General features: G+C 53.6%; 1 protein-coding gene across 1 annotated transcript in view; it reads right to left on the minus strand.

Annotated features, from left to right (window-relative positions):
* MACROD1 (mono-ADP ribosylhydrolase 1) overlaps positions 1 to 18636 on the minus strand; it is a 140889-nt gene that overhangs the window by 98765 nt on the left and 23488 nt on the right.

Below are 18636 nucleotides of genomic sequence, written 5' to 3' on the forward strand. Positions count from 1 at the left end.
GAACTGGAAAGCTACTACCTGTACCACCATCCGCGTCAAGCTCCTGTTTGCTTTGGGGCTAGAAATATAAAAGAACTGTCAAATGAAAAGCAAACAGCCTTTAAAAACAGAAGAAAACAAAACCCAAAGGTTCGCTCTACAGCCTTCTCTTCTCAGGCTGCTAACTGTTGGTGTTTGGGAGATTTTTCAAGCTTTCTTCAGAGGGAAAAAAGGGGGGAATAGCGAGGGGGGGGAAGATACCACTTCTCCCCCCCCCCCATCTCCCTCCTGGTTTCTGACCCTGACCACTTCCTTGATGGGTCTGCGGAAAGACGGCCCGGCTTCCCCCCTCATTAGCCGAACAATTTGTAGCTGATTAAAGAAAGACTTTTTGCTATACCGATCCCCGATCTGGTCCATGCCCGATCCTCAGTAAATGGCAGAACTAGCTTCCCAGGTCGGCTTATATCCCTACGTGTCTCCCTATGTGCACCTGCAGACCGACAACAGGTAGAGAGAGCAACAGGGATGGGGGCCCTAGGTCTCGGCCGTCTTTCTCATGATGCACCCCTCCCCACCAAAAGAGGCTCCTGCCTCCTAGGAATAAAGTGGGAGGGGGTGGGAGGGGGGAACACTCACAGTCTAAGGGAGGGTTGGGAAATGGGAGGTGGGGATTTAGGGAGGGAAGAAGCCCACTCGGGTTTCTATTGCGTCTCGGGTTCTGTCACCGGCGTGGCGTCATGTTCTCCACACCAGTGGCAAGGATCACTTCCGGGACTGAGAGGGTCCCCTCAGTGCTACCCACCCATGAGTCGAGCCCCCCGCAGCCATCGGGAGCATCTTTACCCACAGCGTTGTCTGCTATGGGGCAGGGAACTGCTCAGGTTTGCAAAAGGAAGAACCGGCAGGAGATGGTTGGTTCTAAGAGGCGACTGAGAGAGATCCAACTTCTCAGGAAAACCATGGCCGAGGACCACCCCGACGGAGGCAGGAGCTCGCCCGTCCCTCTGGGCACTGCGGAGGGCTGCCTGCTCCCCTTCTGAGATAAAAATCCCAGCCTTCTGCAAGCCTGGGCGCCCAACTTTGGGGGTGCTAGCCCTGCCATCAGTGCCAGCCCTGGCGATCAGCCCACGGCGCGAGCAACGGCAAAACTACAAAGGGGGCTCCATGGAGGGAGCTTGCAGCCTCGAGGCTCCCCTTGTGCCAGTACCAAGCAACGAGACGAGGGCCCCCTTCTCTGCCACAAAGAGAGAAGCTTCCAGAAAAAATGCCATCTGAGCACAAGAGAATGAAAAGGCGGGCACCATCCCAGGTGGTGCCCACACCCGAGCCCAGGCTCCCTGAGGGGACACCAGGGGGCTTCTCCAAGGCACAAAACCCACCCATCTCCTGCGTGAGAGAAGCAGCCCGGGAGCCTGAGGAGGGGGCGAGGAGGCCCAGCCAGTTCACAGCCAAGTTGAGGAGCCCCGCCCCCGCACGGACGCCAGCCCTCTCCCCCCACAAAGCCACATCTCCTTCCCGACTGTCCCCACAGCCACCCCTGCCCATGAATGGGAAAGGCAAGGAGGCAGTGAGAGAAAAATAGCAAAGCCTTAACTTCCCCACAGCACACTAGCCAGACTCCATCCCCCTCCACGGCACTCAGTCTCTCTCTGTCTCTCCGACTCCATCTCCCTCTGTGTCTGTCTCTATCTCTCCAACTGTCTATCTCCCTGTCTCTCTGTGTCTCTGTGTCTGTCTCTCTCTCTCTCCCGACTCTGTCCATCTCTGTCTATTTCTCTGTGTCTCTCTTTCTATCTTTCTCTGTCTGTCTCTCTCCATCTCTGTCTATTTTTCTATCTCTCTGTCTTTCTCTGTCTCTCTCCCAACTCTGTCCATCTCTGTGTCTCTCTGTGTCTGTATCTCTCTGTCTTTCTATCTTTCTCTGTCTGTCTCTCTCTCTCTCCATCTCTATTTTTCTGTCTCTCTGTCTTTCTCTGTCTCTCTCTCTCCCAACTCTGTCCATCTCTCGGTCTGTTTCTCTGTGTCTGTCTCTGTCAGTGATTCCACACTTCTATCGGGGGGGGTCCTAAAACTGCAGAGGTCCCTTAGCTACTGGGATGCCAGGACTCAGGGGCAGCCATCCATCCCACCTGGTTCACCTGTGAAGGTTGGGGGACAAAGAAGCTGGCACTGTTTTTTACCCATGGTATCCCCCCAACTCTGTGCTCCCCAAGGGGACCATCCCTTTGCCGGCTCTGGCAGGAGCTGGGTCAGAAGCACCTCCTGGACAGGGGCGGCCCCTTCTTCCTCCCATCGGGATAAAGATTTGCAGGTCACAAGGGCCCCAAGCCCTCCTCGAAGCCGTCTGGGCTCAGCATCGACTGATTGATTGAGGATATTTTCTGTTGTCTCTCCCCAAGACCAGACAGGCCCCAGGAGGCAGGTAATCCCCTCAGCGGGAGGCCGGAGTCCGAGGATGGAGGCTGTGGGTGGCCAGTCTGTGGGTGAGAAGGAGTCCATCCGTCCAACAGTCAGTCAAAAAGCAGTGAGTGAGGGCCCAGCCCGTGCCGAGGCCTCCCTGAGGAGCCGCAGGTCCGATGACCCGCTCCCTGGGCGTGGGAGACATTTGGAGGGATCTGGGATCCGAGGGGGCGACTCCGGGCACGTCCTGGTCACTCTAGACCTCAGTGCCTTCATCTGTAAGAAGCGGGGATCACGCCAGTCTTTGATCTGTGACTCCATAGCTGAAGAGTCACCGCCCGGAGGTCAGCAAGCTGCTCCCTCTGATCCCAGGGGGCAGACCTCCAGGAAAAACTTGGACCCGTCCAGAGGTGAAATAAGCCACCTCAGGGAGGTACTGAGCAGCCCGTGACTGGAAGTATTCGAGCAAAGGTGGTGAGACCATTTGTGCTGGAGAAGGAACTCTGGTCCAGTGCCAGGGAGGCCTTTTTTACCCCAGAAATCCTATGGGATGATAACAGTAAAAAAAGCTGGAATGGTATCTCTACGACATGATGTCATCTGGTCCTCCAAACACTTGGTCAGGTCAATGCTTCCATGATGCCCATTTTACAGCTGAGAAAAATGAGTTTAAGGGACTCAGCCCAGTCATACAAACAGGCTATGGGAGGGGAGATCCAAACACAGAGTCTGGCGCTCTGCCCACCACTCAGGTTTCCCTCAAGACAGCCGGGGGAGCCTCTCACGCCCTTGGGCCTCCGCTTCCATTATCTCCACAACCAGAGGCTGTGGGTCTGAGGTCGCCCTTGAACTTGGGCCCTTCTCACTGCAGGCCCGTTGCAGCGCCAACTAACTGCCCAGAAGCCCCTGCCCCATCTGAGACCTCCAGCCGACAGTCCGCATGCTGGGTATCAGGCACTCTGCTGGCCACTGGGAACTGGAGCTTGGGGCAACCTTGGAATCCTCCACTCCGGCCTTCTCATGTACAATCAACCAACCAACCAACGAGCATTGATTAAATGCCTGCTGAGAACCTGGCATTGCACTAAGTGCCGAAGATCTAAAACTTGGAGGAAATGCAATGCTCTCCAATCCCAACTTCCTCATTTTCCAGATCAACAAATAAGCATCTATTAAATACCTCCTGTGTACCAGGCAGTCACTGTGCTAAGGACCTAGAGGAAACTTAGAGAGCTGTAAAGATCAATCAACAAATAAACACTTATGGCATACCAGGCCAGCAATGAGTTAGGAGTTTGGAGAAAACTTAGAGATCTCTAGTCCAATCTCCTCATTTTATAGATCAACAAATAAGCATTTATTAAACACTCACTGTGTGCCAGGCAGGCAATGAACTAAGAGCTTGGAAGAAACTTAAGGATGTCTAGTCCAATCTCTTCCTTTTACAGATCAATCAACAAATAAGCATTTATTAAACATTTACAAGGTACCAGGCAGGCAATGAGCTAAGAGCCTGGAGGAAACTTAGAGATCTCTCATCCAATCTCTTCATTTTACAGATCAACAAATAAACATTTATTAAACACATACTGTGTACCAGGCAGACGATGAACTAAGAGCCTGGAGGAAACTTAGGGGCCTAGTCTAATCTCATTTTACAAATCAACAAATAAGCATTTATTAAATACATACTGTATACCAGGCAGGTGATGGACTCGGAACTCGGAGGAAACTTAGGATCCTAGTCCAACCTCCTCGTTTTACAGCTCAATCAACAAGCACGTATTAAACCCCTACTAAGTGCCAGATACTGTGCTAGGTACTAGAAACAGACAAAAGCAAATCAGACTTTGCTAGGCCCCAGTGGTGGCTGAGGCAGAGCCGCGCCAGAAATGCAGCTCTCGCCACACCGGCCCTCTGCACGGCAACGCTGCTGGTCTCTGGAGGTCCGTGGAGGTCCGCTCGCCCCACCCCCAGCCCCCACCCTTGCCTGGATGAGGTGGCCTCTGAGTTAATGCAGCTTCTCTTCCATTTTAGATTTGGGGTTTTTTCAAAACAACCCCCCCCAAAAAAAAGCCAGGTTTTTTTCCTAGTTAAGTGGCTTAGCTTTGATAGTAATTAGATGCAGTGATTAGAATCTCCTTTCTATTACATTGCAATTTTCCTTTAAATTTTCTCTAGGAAAAAAAAAAAAAACCCATCCCAAGGAAGCAAAGAAAGGAGGCCCCAGAAGCTGCTCATTTGCATTGGGCGAATGAGAGCTCTTGTGAGCCACAGCTCAAGAGAGGGGCCCGATGTATGGAATGCTTAAGAGATTACTAAGAATAAAATCTATTAATTAGTCATACTCCATTCTGCAGACATGATGTGCATCAAAAGCTTCTTTTCTTCCCTTTTTCCTCCTCTCCCCTTCCACAGGCAACCGCCTCCATCTTCTAATCTAAATTGGCTCTTTGAGGCCTGCCAGGCTCCATGTCAGAACAGGAGGGGGATGGGGCTGGGATTGGACACCCAGACCAGCGGGATCCCGGAGGGCCGAGGCCCATCTGCGCCATTCCCTCCACTTCCTGCTGCTCATCTCTTCTCAGAGGGGTGGGAGGCTCAGGGCTCAGGAGATGAGAGGTGGTTTGGGGGGGCTACAGGGCTCCCCCCAGCCACACAGACCCCTAGCAATGCTGGCCACGGATCCGGCCCTCTACTTCAGGGGTTCTCAGCCTGAAATCCGAGAACCCCCAACTGTGCAAAGATTTCATGATCTCTGGATATTTGGATGGAACATAAAATTATACCTTTTTCCAATAATCTACAACTGAAATTTAGTGTTTCCTTCAAATATTTAAAATGAGAAGGTATCTAACAGACAGCCAAGGGGATCCATGAGACCAAAAACACTATGACAATCAGCTGGCCTGGGGAGGAAACAGGAGACAAAAGGGAGAAGGGACACAGTCCTCTTCCCTTATCTCAATTTTATTTTATTTTTAAGGGTAAGAAAACATAAAATGGGTTGGAGATGGAAAAAAGGTAAACACAGTGAGATCAAAACAAAAGTACAGACATCGTGCAGGGTGCTGGGATGGAGGAGAGATGCTAGACGCTGGAAGCTATTGTAAAAGCACAAGACTGCATAAGGGAAAGAGAAAGAGCTGAGCAAATTCCCTCTCCCAACAGCCACTGGCCTGTGACCACTTCAGCACAGCTCTTCCCTGAATTCCCAATAACTCCTCACAGAACATTACCCATAACCCCTCACAGACGCATTCTCGTAACAAGCATGCTTCTAGGGATTCAGAAAATGAGCTGGCAATCTGACTTCCTCCAAGAAAATTCTGTCTGAAACGAACACCACAGGGCCGTGGCCTGGGAGAGTCGGGCAGTGTTGGGAGGCAGGAGGACCAAACTGGAGCTGTGCTCCACAGAAGACCTCAGGGATCCCGGGCCTCTGCCCAGTGAGGAAACTGGACTCCATGAGCCAGAGGCTTCTCCTCCAGGACAGTTCTGAGCTGTCCTACCCGGGCTCCACACTTCTCATCGACTTGTATAAGACACATTTCAGGCTGGTAGAGGGGTCTCCCCCCAATGTCCCCAACAACACTGTGATCAACACCTCCATTTTAAAGATGAAGAAACTGAGGTTCAGAGTGGGATGCTGGCTGGGCCAAGGTCACAAAAGAAGAAAGAGTGAACCCAAGTCCATTTCTCTTTTCCATTTAGCAAGACTTGGGCCCCACTGACCTGCCAAAGGGTCAATAATCAAAGGCCAGGCTCCTCATCAAGAGCATCCCATCTTACTAAGTGCCTAGGCTAACAGTCAAATTGGTCTTCCTTTCCACCAAGGCCAGGAGAGGCTCCATGAGACTGACCGGCTGCTTGCTTTGCCAGCTCCCATCACTGCTGCCACGAGCACTGTCTCACCAACATGTTAAGTGGTCCTTGGGGCCGGGCCCTCCCTGGGCTAAAGGTTAGTGAGAGAAAGAAAGGCAAAAGCAGGGTCTGGCCTCGAGGAGCTGCCCATCTGAAGCATCCTCTTCCCACCCAGCCACTCCACTGCAGGAGAGGAAGAAGAGGGAAGTCCTGAGGCTCAAAAAAGAACAGAAAGCGCAGGTGCCCAAGCAAAGAGCCGGGAGGAAACCAGCTCTGTGCTCACGAGGTCATCCTCTATGGCTGATAAAAACCCTAAGGAAAATGAAAGAGGCAAAAGGATGCTCCCTCCCCCGTGCTGTCAGGAGGCTGGGCAGCACAGCTCACTTTCTCTGGGGAACCAGACTCCTTCTCTCAAATACCACCCAAGACTTATTCCCATCTGGGGAACACGGGTCCCAGGCTGGGCATACAGCCTGCAAGATGGAGGGGAGCTGGTTCACTTATTGAGAGCAGGGGTGCAGTCCAGAGAGGCTGCTGTTGGCTTATCTGTGAGGGAAGAGGCTTGAGAACACAAACTGAATTATCTTTTACAACCAAGAGTCTGCCAGGACTAGGCTAAGGGTCAGAGGTCCTGGGTGTAAATCCTGGATGCTATTCGTTCCCTGTGTGAGCATGGGCAGATCAAGGGCAGATCTCTGGGTCTCAACTTCCTCATCTGTAAGACTAGGTGGGGCACTAGGGGGTGCAGTGGATAGAGCACCAGCCCTGATCTGAGTTCAAATCTGATCTCAGACACTTAACACTTCCTGGCTGTGTGACCCTGGGCAAGTCACTTAACCCCAACTGCCCCAGCAAAAAAAAAAAAAAAAAAAAAAAAAAAAAACAAGGGGGGATCAGACTAGAGTCTTCAGAGTCCCTTTCAGCCCAAACCTGTGCTCTCTTAGGTGTGGTACAAATCCTTGAAGGGGGAAGGATCTTTTTTTTGGGGGGGGAAGGGATTTGATTCGCCAAAGTGAGAACCGCCGAGGGCAGTTGGGAGATGTCTCTCCTAAACACTTGTGGCCTGAGCTCCGCCAAGCTACCCTGGGGGAAACCCTTATTCCAGGGCTTGCCAGGTTAAGTGGGGGGGGGGGAGGGCTGCTCACCATCTCTCCCAGTCCATACCCATCAGGTTCGGGGGCTACAATAGAGGTTTCTGGCACAGATGGCTGCAAATTTTGGGGCCACCCTTTGAATTTAAGGTCCCCGTTCTATCCCAGTAAGATACTATTTCCCATTCTGCTGCGAAGGGGTGGGTAGGGGAAAGAAACCAAAGGTTAGGAAAGAGAAACTGAGGTTCCCACAAAGAATAGCCAAAAGGTCCATCCCAAGCAATGATTTGGAAGTGGGAGCTCTCCTGCTTTAAAGTCCTACCGCCCCGAACTGAGAACTTCAGGGCTTGGAGACTGCTTTCCATCTGGGCTTTGCATCACAATCCTATGAGGTACTTACTATCCCCATTTTACAGATACAGGGAAAGGGAATAAGCATTTATTAAGAGCCGACCATGTGCGTTCTAGATATTATCCCATTTGATCCTCAGAGTCTCCCAGGGAGCCTCCACGAAGCAGTGATTTACACAAGGTCACACAGTTAGCAAAATGTCACACATGAGATTTGAACCCGTGGCAGAGTCCATCTCCAGCTTGCCTTGGCTCACAAAAGCATCTGCATGAGTTTTCCAAGTCCAGCTAGGGAAAAACGACTCAGAGAAGAGTTTCTGGACCAGGGCAGCCCAGAGCTAGAAAGAACCCTGAATCTGGAATCACAAGACCTGGACTCAATGCTGAGCTCCACTGCTTACTGACTGGGCCTCAGTTTCCCCATCTGTGAAGGTCCCTTTCAGCTCTGTATTTACACTCTTTCTTGTTCTTTTTGAACAATCCCTTACTACCTATCATCCCTTCAGGTCTCAGTTTCCCCATCTGTGAAATGAAAGGATCTGAGGTCCTTTCCAACTCCAGGTTGGATCCAGATGGCTCTCTCAGGCGGGCTGCTCTTCTCTAGTCAGATCCTTCCTGATCTGAATCCTCTTCCTCCCCACTCTCTCTCCATCCCCACAATCCACTTTTCCAGCCCAGCACATTCTCCTAACCAGCCTGTTCCTTGGCTGCCTGAGGCATTTTTATTTCTCACGCGTTTCTTTGAAATGTAGCATGTCTTTGGCTAAAATCCCCCATTTGCTTTTTTAAAAAAATTCTCCTAGCTTTTAAAAAAAATTTATTGTGTGTCCTGGTTTCAGAAATTCAATTATCCCAAGGACCATAGTCAATCCCACCATCATGCCATAAATCTGCTTCAGAGAGATGCCAAGAGGCCTCCTAAGACTTCTCCTTTTCCGCGAGTGGCCCACAAGGGCAGGCGGGAGATCCTCCGGCTCTTCTGTCCTTCCTTTGCGGAAGGAGCCTGCGGCTTCTCACCGCACAGGTGACCTGAGGGTGGAGGTCTCTGGATTTCGTCTCAGGTCCTGCAGCTGGGCCCCTGAGTCTCCGGCCCTCGACCTCCCTTAAGGCTCAGAACTGGCTGACCCCTCTGGGTTGGGATTCAGAGATCTCCAGCATGCAGGGCTCCCAGAAGCAGAAATCCTGGAGCTGGCCCCGCCCTCAGCCTTGCCTTCCCATCTTGCCCTCAGCTTCCTGATGATATATATACGTATGTGTATATATGTATGCATAAATATATTTCAAACGAGTTAATGTATGTAAAATAATTTTGCAAATCTTAACGCTATATAAATGTCAACTCTTGGTACAATTATTTTAAAAGCCAGGCCAAGGACGCATCTGATTTGGGGATTCTAGGGCTAAATCTGCAAAGTGCACCGCCTTCTTCCTGGCCTCCACCACAAGTCCACCCAGCCTCCAAACCTAGCTTCCTTTGGGCCAAAGGGCTGCTCTGCGGCAGCCTGTGTGGAGCAGTCTTAGCTGCCACCATCCCTGACTCCCTTTCACTGCTCAGCGGGGGGTCCAAATGTCCAGCTTTTGCCATCCCTGGCCGTCCTGCATCCCTGACTCCAGACGTCCCCGCTCTGAGGGGGCTCCTTCCATGGATGGCCTCCCACTGGGCTCATCCTCCCTGGTCACAACCGGTCCAGACTGTGGAAGATGCGAGGGCTGCCCTGAGAACAGACGCCAAGGGTGAGATGCCCTTCCAGTGTCATCCTGACTCCCAGAGGCCCCACAGAACCATCATATGAAAAGGCTGCCCCTTCACCCTAACCATGTTTTTTTCTCTAGCGCTATCAACCACTGTTTTCCAGGCCCAACTCAACACCCACTCCTTTGTGACTCAGTTTCCCTCTCTGAGAAAAGAGAATCACATCCCCAGGAGGGGGAAGGGAACAGGTGTCTGTGAGCTGACAGGCAGACCAGAAGAAGGGAGGAGATTCACCGTAACTGATAAGCTACAGCAGCCCAAATAAACACCCGCTGGTTTTTCTGGAAGCTCCAGCAGGGCTTGCCTTGGCGCCTGAGCCCCCACCACCCCAGGAAAGGGGATTGTCAGTGCTGACCTCTCGCTTAGCATCTCCAGTGAGCTGTTTGGAGGTGGGAGAACTGAGGATAGCCCAGCTTTGGCTACCCCCCTTCTGAACAGTTATCCATACTAGCAAAAGCCGGGGCGCTGGCCCAGCTGCCTGGGCCTCTCACACCGTCATGGGTCTGCTCTGGGGGCGAGGGAGCCACAGCTAGAACGTGGGGGCTCCTGCAGCCGCCACAGAGGGAAGTGGGGCTCTGGGGCCTGCCGGGCTGGAAGCAGATGCTAACAGGTACCTGACCTATTAAGTAATTATCTTCCTGAATGTCCCTGAGGAAAGGGGATGTGAGAGAAAGAGAGAGATACAGAGAAATAGAAACAGAGACAGAGAAATAGAGAAAGAGGCAGAGAGAAATAGACAGAGAAATAGACTAGAGAAACAGACAAGAGAAATAGACAGAGAAAGAGACAGAGAGAAATAGACAAGAGAAATAGAGAAAGAGACAGAGAGAAATAGAAATAGATGAGAGACAGACAGAGACAGAGAGAGAGAATATCCCGGGAGGAAGGTAGGTTATAAACCGTTTCTTCTGGAAAGATGGCTCCACTGCATGGTGTTCCTCCTTTAAAAAGGAGGCCTGTAATTATGTAAGCATCAGAAGGGCTGCGCAGAAAGAAACTGCCATGAAGTCAGAGCCGCTCCCCAGTGCAGCTCACAGGCCCACGTGGAGGCCCAGGCTAGCCGGCCCTGTCGCGCCTTCTCTCCCTGGAGCCAGGGGAATCTCCAAGGGGCAGTGGGCGCCATTATCAGGGCCAAGGAGGGAAGGCTGCCACCTCTCTGGGCAAGCACAGCCACTCCATCCCTAGCCAGCGTCCTCCCCGTGGCCGCTCCTCCTCCTCACCCCCGGCTCCTCCCCTGGTCCTCCTCTGCCCCGTGTACAACTGCATCTGCCGGGCCCCTCCTCGGCTGCTCGGAACACCAGAGCGGCCCAAAGGCGGCAGCTCGCAGACCCTCCCCAGCTCGGCACAGGGAGCAGGTGACAAGCAGAGTCAGCACCTTCAGAGCAGGGACGTATCCCAGGCTCAGCCTCCCACGCCCACCAGCCAGGCTTTATGGTTGCCCCCTTTTCTCCTGTTCCTTTGTAAGGGCAAAACAACTTCCTGAGACAGGACATGGAGGGCAGACTGCTGCTGCTATGGTGCGGGCCCGGGCATCTGCAGAGCTGGTGGGCAGGGACAAGGGAAGCCCATGCCCCGTTTCCGCCCAGCTGGGGCCCCGGTCGCGGCCTCCTTCCTCCCAGAAAACAGGGGTTTTCAGAAAGCACGAGCCCGCGGAGACCCCACAAACCAAAGTGCCCGGCTGCCCCCCTCCGGCCTCCTTCTTTGTAGGTGCCTTGAAATTTTCACTGTTGAAACGAATGTGTTTAATCCCTTTGTCCTTTTTTTCATATAAAATGTACAAGTTACACTTCCTTGTGCTTTCTTGAAATAAATAGAAAGATTTAACTTTTACAGTCGTCTCGAGCTCGTGTGTCCGGCCGAATCCCCCAGCTTATTGCCTCGAACGTGCCCCCAGCGGCACAACGGGCAGTGCCCTGAGCTCCCCCTCACAGGCTGGAGAACCATCTTAGGTGGGGTGTAGAAAGAACCCCTTTTCTGGTACAGAATGAACCCGATGACCCCAAAGATCTGGGGCCACAGGGATGTAAACATTCACCAGCTGCACTTGCTCATCTATTTCCAACACTCATTGAGTCAATCAACAAACACCTCACCAACAGGCATGTATTAATTGCCTACGAAAGGGATGAGCACTGTGATAGGTGAGACACGGTTCAGAAGTACCAGGGCTCTCCCACCCAAGAACCCCGACTATGGAGAGTGAGCGTTTACAAAGTGCTGGACACAGATGGTTTCATGTGCTCCCCCCAACCCGCTGTGGGATGGGAAAACCGAGGCTGGGAGGTCAACAGACTAATCACCAAGGGTGGATGTGGGAGCGCCAGGCCCGGGGCTCATCCTCCCGAGCTCCAGTCCAGGCTCAGACACTCACTAATTGTGTGAGATTCTGTTTGCCTCAGCTTCCCCATCTGTCAAATGAGCCAGAGAAGGCAATGACGGCCACTCCAGGACCTTTGCTGAGAAAACCTGCCTTTAGGCCCACCATTCTAGCTGCTGTCCCACAGACTCCAGTGAATCAAGGGATGTATTTTAAGCACAGATTCTGCTTCAGCCGGTGCTGGGGGTAGAAAGACAAATCCAAGAGCACCTGCGCCACCTAGCTGCCCCCGATCAGGGGGCCGAGCACGGTCCACACAGGGCCGCTGTCCCCCCCGCCACCCCTGTCCAACTTGCTCCAAAGTGAGCAGTGGATTATCTGGAGGTAAGTGCTGGAACACGGGGGAGTCTGGGGAGCCCCCCGGCGTGTTCTCCCCTGGGGTCACTCAGGCCTTCATGCCGTTCTCCCTCCCACCCCAGCCTGCTCTGCGGCTCACCCCCCCAAAATGAGAAAACATCATTTTTCACCAGGCTCCCACTTGTTAATGCTAAATTTAACTTAAAATAGGAGCTCATTACTTCTGCATTAGAACCGATTTCATGTCTGGCTACGGGTTAATGGGTTTTTCCTTCTGCTCAAATGAAACAAAGATATTTCTCAACCTGGAAACATGACGTGACGAAGGCTGGTCCCGTCAGAGGCTGAGGCACGGAGGCCAGGAGGTGGGGGATGTCAGGGCTGGAGGGGGCTTAGAACAGGTGAGGGATTGTATCCTCAGGAACCATCTGGCCCATTTTACAGAGGAGGAATGTGAGGCACGGAAGGCTGTGGTTTCTCCAGAACAGGAACCCTGGATGCAAAATGGGGGGGGGGGCAGGGACAGGCCAAGGCTGCCACCACCATGGCTGGGACGGGCGCGGCTAGGGTGCCCAGAGAGAGGGCCCTGCCTTTTCTCTGCATTTCTGCCCCTTGGGCCAAAGCCCCAGCCGCCTCACCTTGGTTAGCGCCCAGGTCCAGGACTTTCTGTCTCAGGCCCAAGCCCCATCCAGGCCCGTTCTGTGCTGACAGCTCTGATGTGGCTGCTCCCCCAGGCCCCAAGGCCAGCGTCCTCCCTCGGCCCCCCCGGCCGCCCCGCTCTCCCCCTGATGCCGGGCCTACGGCCTCCATGATGCTGTCAGGCCCAGTGAAAGCCCGCGTCTGCCTCGGAGATCCACGGGGGGCCTGAAACTTATTTGCACGGCTGCCAAAAGCAGGAGCGATGCAATCACGGCTCCAGCCCGGCCGGCTCACGCCGCATCGGAGACGGGCTCATTAAAGGCGGCCCTGGCGACGTTTCAGGTGTTAAGTAATTTACGGCCACCCAGAATCCGGCAGCGGTGGCTTTTATCATTTTTATTTACTCGGGCCGTGAAGGAGCCGCTTCTGCTGCTCTGTGGGGGGAGGGGGGTGCTCCCCTCCTCTGCAGGCCCCCCAACTCCCCCCCCCATGACCAGCCATAGCCCATCACAGCTCCTTCCTCATCTCCTCTCTGGGGCAGGACTGACACAGGTGCTTCCTGCCGGGCGGCCTCAAACAGAACTCCTCCAAGATGCCCCCGTGCTCCCATCACACTCACCACACATACACACACACACACACACACACACACACACGTTCCCTCAGCTCCCCCTCACTGGGCCAGGACCCCCACACTCATGCCCTGAGCCCCCCAGGAAATGACTCACAGCCCTCGTGGCTGACACTTCAGGTTTGCTTGCTCTTCTTGTGGGTTCCCCACACAACCCTGGGAGGGAAGCACTGTTTTACCCCATTTTAAAGATGGAAAAGCTGAGGTGCAGATTGACGCCCAGGGGAGAGCTGCCCCCCAGAAGGACCCCTCCCCATCCTCTGGCCAGACGGAGGCCTTAGGGGCCTGGAGCTCCGGGAGGGAGGCACCAGGCCGACTCCCACAGAGTCAGGGAACAACAACCCTCACCAAGCCTGGGCAGCAGTGGGTGCCAAGGAGGAGAGAGCCAGAGGAGGTGGGCAGGAGGGATGCCCCGGGGAGGAGGGCTGCTGCAGGGAGGAGGGATGCCCTGGGGAGGAAAGATGCCCTGGGAAGGCCGAGTCCCTGGTTCCGGGGACCCTGTGAAGAGCCGGGAGATGGCCCACGTGGGGCCGGCTGGATGATTCAAGGACTCGGGCCGAGCTCTGCCAGGACTGCGGCTGTGAAATACGCTCCTGCTCCCTCTCTCTAACTCAGTGTGGACGGCAGCTTGGGGGAGGGGCGAGGAGCCAGCCACATCCCTCTCCAGTCCTCAAGGCCGGGAGCTCGGGCCCAGCCATTTCCCCACTGGGGCCTCAGTTTCCCCTCTGTGACGTCCTCCCAGCGCTAACCTAGAACACTGTGTCTATGACTACACTCTGACCTACAGGCACCGAGCTTGAAGCAGGAAGGCCGAGGTGGAGGCTGAGAATACGGGGAGGCCCCAGGAGCATCTGCGGGTTCCCGGGACAGAAATCAGGCAGCCCCGAGCCCAGCCCGTCCTGCCCCGGATCCTTCCCAGGCGAAGCTGGCCCAGAGTGAATACCTCCGGGGGGGGGGGGGGCACCCCAGGGCTACGTCCAGGACCTGAAAGGCCAATTTCTAGATAAACGCCCCAGCCTGCCCACTCCCCTTCCCAACAGGCGCTGGACTAAACGGCCGCCTGAGGTCCCTCCAGCTCTAGTCTCTGCTAGGAATGCTGGGAAGCTTCTTGATGGCAAAGGCAGGAAGTAAAGCCCTCTCCAGAACAACCCTGCACTCCAGGGCAAGCTCCTAATTCTCAGGACACGCCTGGAAGGGGGCGCCACTTCGGTCCCACAGGGGAGGGGGCTTTCTGAAGCTCAGGGGTTCAGAGGTCACCTGCCCAAAGGCACACACTGCAAAGTACATGAGGAAGGGCTTGACTTCCGGACAAGTCAATGAATCCATCAACAACCGATAAGCATTTATTAAACACCTACTATGTGCTAGTCTAGAGATACAAAGACCAGAATAACACTTTCTGTGCCCTTGAGGATCTTACATTCTACAGGGAAAACACATGGCCATGTATAAATATATGCTAAATGGGGCAGCTAGGGGGTGCAGGGAGATGAGACCAGCCCTGGAGTCAGGAGGACCTGAGTTCAAATCTGCCCTCAGTCACTTAAACTTCCTGGCTGTGGGGCCCTGGGCAAGTCACTTAACTCCAATCTCCTCAGCAAAAATAAACAAGAATAAATATGCTAAAGTTATGGAGGGAAGAAGGGTGCACTAGGGGCTAAAAACAATCAGGAAAGAAAAAGAAAAGGAAGTACAATCTTAACCACTTTTGCTTCCAAATGTGCGCTCACTCCCAGTACCTTCTAAACCCTGACAGCCTGGGACAAAGCCCTAGTCACCCTACCCTAGTTATGGCATTGCCTCCACACTGTAAGAATTACAGCCCCCCACGCTCACTTAGGAGGTTTTCCTCTTCAAAAGACAATATTGGGGGGTGGAATCTGCCTCCTGTTTATTCCCCATCCAGGGGCTCCGTGTTTCAGCAGGCAAATAGCACGGCCCGGAAGCTGATTTCCCCACACCCATAAGGGCCATAACTTTAGGGAAGAACGATAGCCGAAGGCCCTCCTTTGCTGCAGTAGCAGCCCGGGCCCCGCCGGGAGCATGGCTTGAATAGTTCTGCCCCTCAGCAAAAGTTTGGCCCCACAGAGACCCAAGAGAAGGCTGGAGGTGGGGGGCGGGGCGCAGCTGAGATGAGCAATGAGGATCTAAGTCTCCTCCCTGCTCCCTCTGCCCCTCCCAGCTCCGAGAACTGTTCCCCCACAGGCCATCTTTAAACAGTCCTTTTAATTATACAATTAACAGAGAAAGGGGGGGCTGTGGAGCTGTGACCCCCTCCAATGTACAGTTCATGAGACATCAATTTAACACCATGCTCACAAAACAGCCGGGCTTGTCTGGTGCCCTCCTAAAGGCCGGGAAAGGTCAGGGGCTCCCTCCTCCCATGGCGAGCATCCTCCAGGAAGGACGGAAACCAGATTGCACCAACCACCCCCTCCCCGGAGCTTCTCTGGCCTTTGTATCCGGGGTCCCCGCAGGGGTCATTACCCATGGAGGAGCCGATCTTGGGAAACGCTGGAGGGGGCTCCGTGGCAACAGTGGGGGGGGGGGGCGCCGCATCCGGCAGAGCCGCTCCTGATGAATGGGGGTCACTGGGGGGGCAGCCAACAAAATCCCTTTCAAGAATCAATGGGCCTGCATCAAACGGGGAATTTCCCTGTGATGCTGGGAGGCCTTCCCCTGCCTCCCAGCCTCTTCGCCCGACCCCCTGCTCCTACGGCCTGGGGAAGCAGGAAAAAGAGGAGCCTTTCGGATCAGGCAACTGGCTTGGACCATGGGTCGGCGAGGGCCAGGTGCTAAGAGAGAAGGGAGGGATAATTACCTGGAGTCGGGGAAGTTTCATGTATGGGCTAGACCCCACCTCTGTCTATGGTGGGAGAGGAAGTTCTGGGTTCCTAGCCTGGCCCCTAGCCTGGAATCTGAGGGAATGCATGAATGAAGGAATGCATCAGTGCCCAAACGGATGAATGAACGCATGCACAAATGAAGGAATTCATGAATGAATAAATGCACAAATAAACGAATGAAAGCATAAATGAATGTACAAATGAATAAATGAATGCAGCAATGAAAGAATGCAGGAATGAATGCACAAATGAATGAATGAATGCATGAATGAAAGAATGTACAAGTGAAGGAATGTATGCATGCATGAATGAATACACAAAGGAAGAATAAATGCTAGACAGCACCTACTATGTGCTAGGTGCTGTACTGAGCACTTTACAGACATTGTTTCAGTACCTACTATGAGCCAAGCCTGTTTTAGTCATTTCTTTCTCTCTCTTTCTTTCTTTCTTTCTTTCTTTCTTTCTTTCTTTCTTTCTTTCTTTCTTTCTTTTTTAATTATTTTATTTATTTGTTGTTCAAGTGGAGGAATGGGGCAGTGGACAGAGCACCAGCAAGGGGCTGTGGGACATGAAATGCCTCCTATCGTCATTGTTTAGTATTAAAGAATGGCATTCTGGGAGAGGAAAGGAGGGCTGACATTAGGAAACGGGCTCTGGGAGAATTCATACATACTGGCTGATCTTTGAGCGCTCTACATTTTGTATCAACTTTCAGGTCAAGAAGACCTGACTTCAAATCCCTCTGTGTGACTTCAGGCAGGTCACTGAAGCTCTCTGGGCCCCTCAGTTACCTCACCATAAAATGAGAACAACCGCAGAAAACCCCCAGGGAGGTTCAAATGTCCTATTTGTGAAGCGCTCAGCAAGTGCCTAGCACACAGTAGGAGCTTAAGAAAGGGTAATTGATCGGATGATGATTGCACAGTAGGGCCCCTGGCCGGCCCAAGGCAGGGCTGGATTCAGGTCGGTCCCTGCCCCCGCCCACCTGGGCGACCTTGGCAAGGGAGCCCAAGCGCCTGGGACCGCCTGCCCTCCCCACTCCGGGGAAGAACCCAAGAGTCCTGGGCCCCAGACAGTCACCCCTCTCCCTCCTGATTAGCAGAGATAATGACACCTGGCTCCAGCTCAGGGTGTCAAGAGGATTAATTAGCCCTGGATCCACTTACTCTGAAGAAGATGCAGCTGCAATAACAATCCCAGTGCCCCCCTCCCACCTTCCACAGGTCCCTGGGCCTCCTTCGTCCCCTCCCACTATGGCCCCACCCTCCAGGGCCCCTCTCTGGTGTGCTGCTAGGAGGAGGAAGAAGAGGAGGAGAAAGGAGGAAGAGGAGGAAGAAGAAGAGAGGAGGAGGAGAAAGGAGGAGAAAGAGGAGGAGAAAGGAGGAAGAGGAGGAAGAAGAAGAGAGGAGGAGGAGGAGAAAGAGGAGGAGGAGAAAGAGGAGGAGAAAGGAGGAAGAGGAGGAAGAAAAAGAGAGGAGGAGAAAGGAGGAAGAGGAGGAAGAAGAAGAGAGGAGGAGGAGGAGAAAGAGGAGGAGAAAGGAGGAAGAGGAGGAAGAAAAAGAGAGGAGGAGAAAGGAGGAGGAAGAAGAGAAAGAACAAGAGAGGAGAAAGAAAAGGAAGAGAGGAGGAGGAAAAGGAGAAAAAAGAAGAGAAAGAAGAAAGAAGAGGAGGAAGAAGAGGAAGAAAAGGAAGAAGAGGAGAAAGAGGAGGAAGAGAAGTTCTCTAGAAAGCCCTACTGGCAGCACCCCTCCTCCTGTCCCGAGTTGAGGGGCCTTTCACATGATAAAAAGAGGGGGCTGCTTCCTCAGCACTAACTCCCTAAAGCCCCCCCCATCCTTGGGCCTTTCTGTTGCCAAGGAAACGGCCCCTTCCCCACCCCTCTGGGTATGTGGGGGGGGGGGTTGGTCCTGGCTCTGCCTGGCCTGCTTCCCCTGCTGCCCCCCGGGTACTCTGCTGGATTTAAGGCTTGCTGGGCGACTGACAGAATGGAAGCTCCTGGACGGCGGGGACCCCCTCTCGGACTGGAGTCCCAGCTGTTCCGGGGACCGAGGCCCCGAGTCTCTGAGGAGCCTCTCTGGATCTCGTCTATCCGTGAGTCTGTGGGCAGCAGCCTCCCGTGCGGGACAGGGAGCTCTCCAAGGGCAGGGACCAAGTTCTCCTTCCTCTGCATCCCCCAGCGCTCAGCCCAGGGCCTGACATACAGCAGGGGCTTAATAAAAGCTCACTGACAGATAAGTGTACTTCAGTTGCGCCCGTGACCCCAGTGGAGTTTTCTCGTCAGGGATACGGGAGAGGCTGCCCCTTTCCTTCTCCAGCTCATTTTACAGATGAGGAAACTGAGGCAGACAAGGTGAAGTGACCCACCGAGACAGGAAGTGTCTGAGGCAGGGTGCAAGCCCAGG

Source organism: Sminthopsis crassicaudata, chromosome 6 (genome assembly GCF_048593235.1).
Source record: "Sminthopsis crassicaudata isolate SCR6 chromosome 6, ASM4859323v1, whole genome shotgun sequence".
Taxonomy (NCBI): Eukaryota; Metazoa; Chordata; class Mammalia; order Dasyuromorphia; family Dasyuridae; genus Sminthopsis; species Sminthopsis crassicaudata.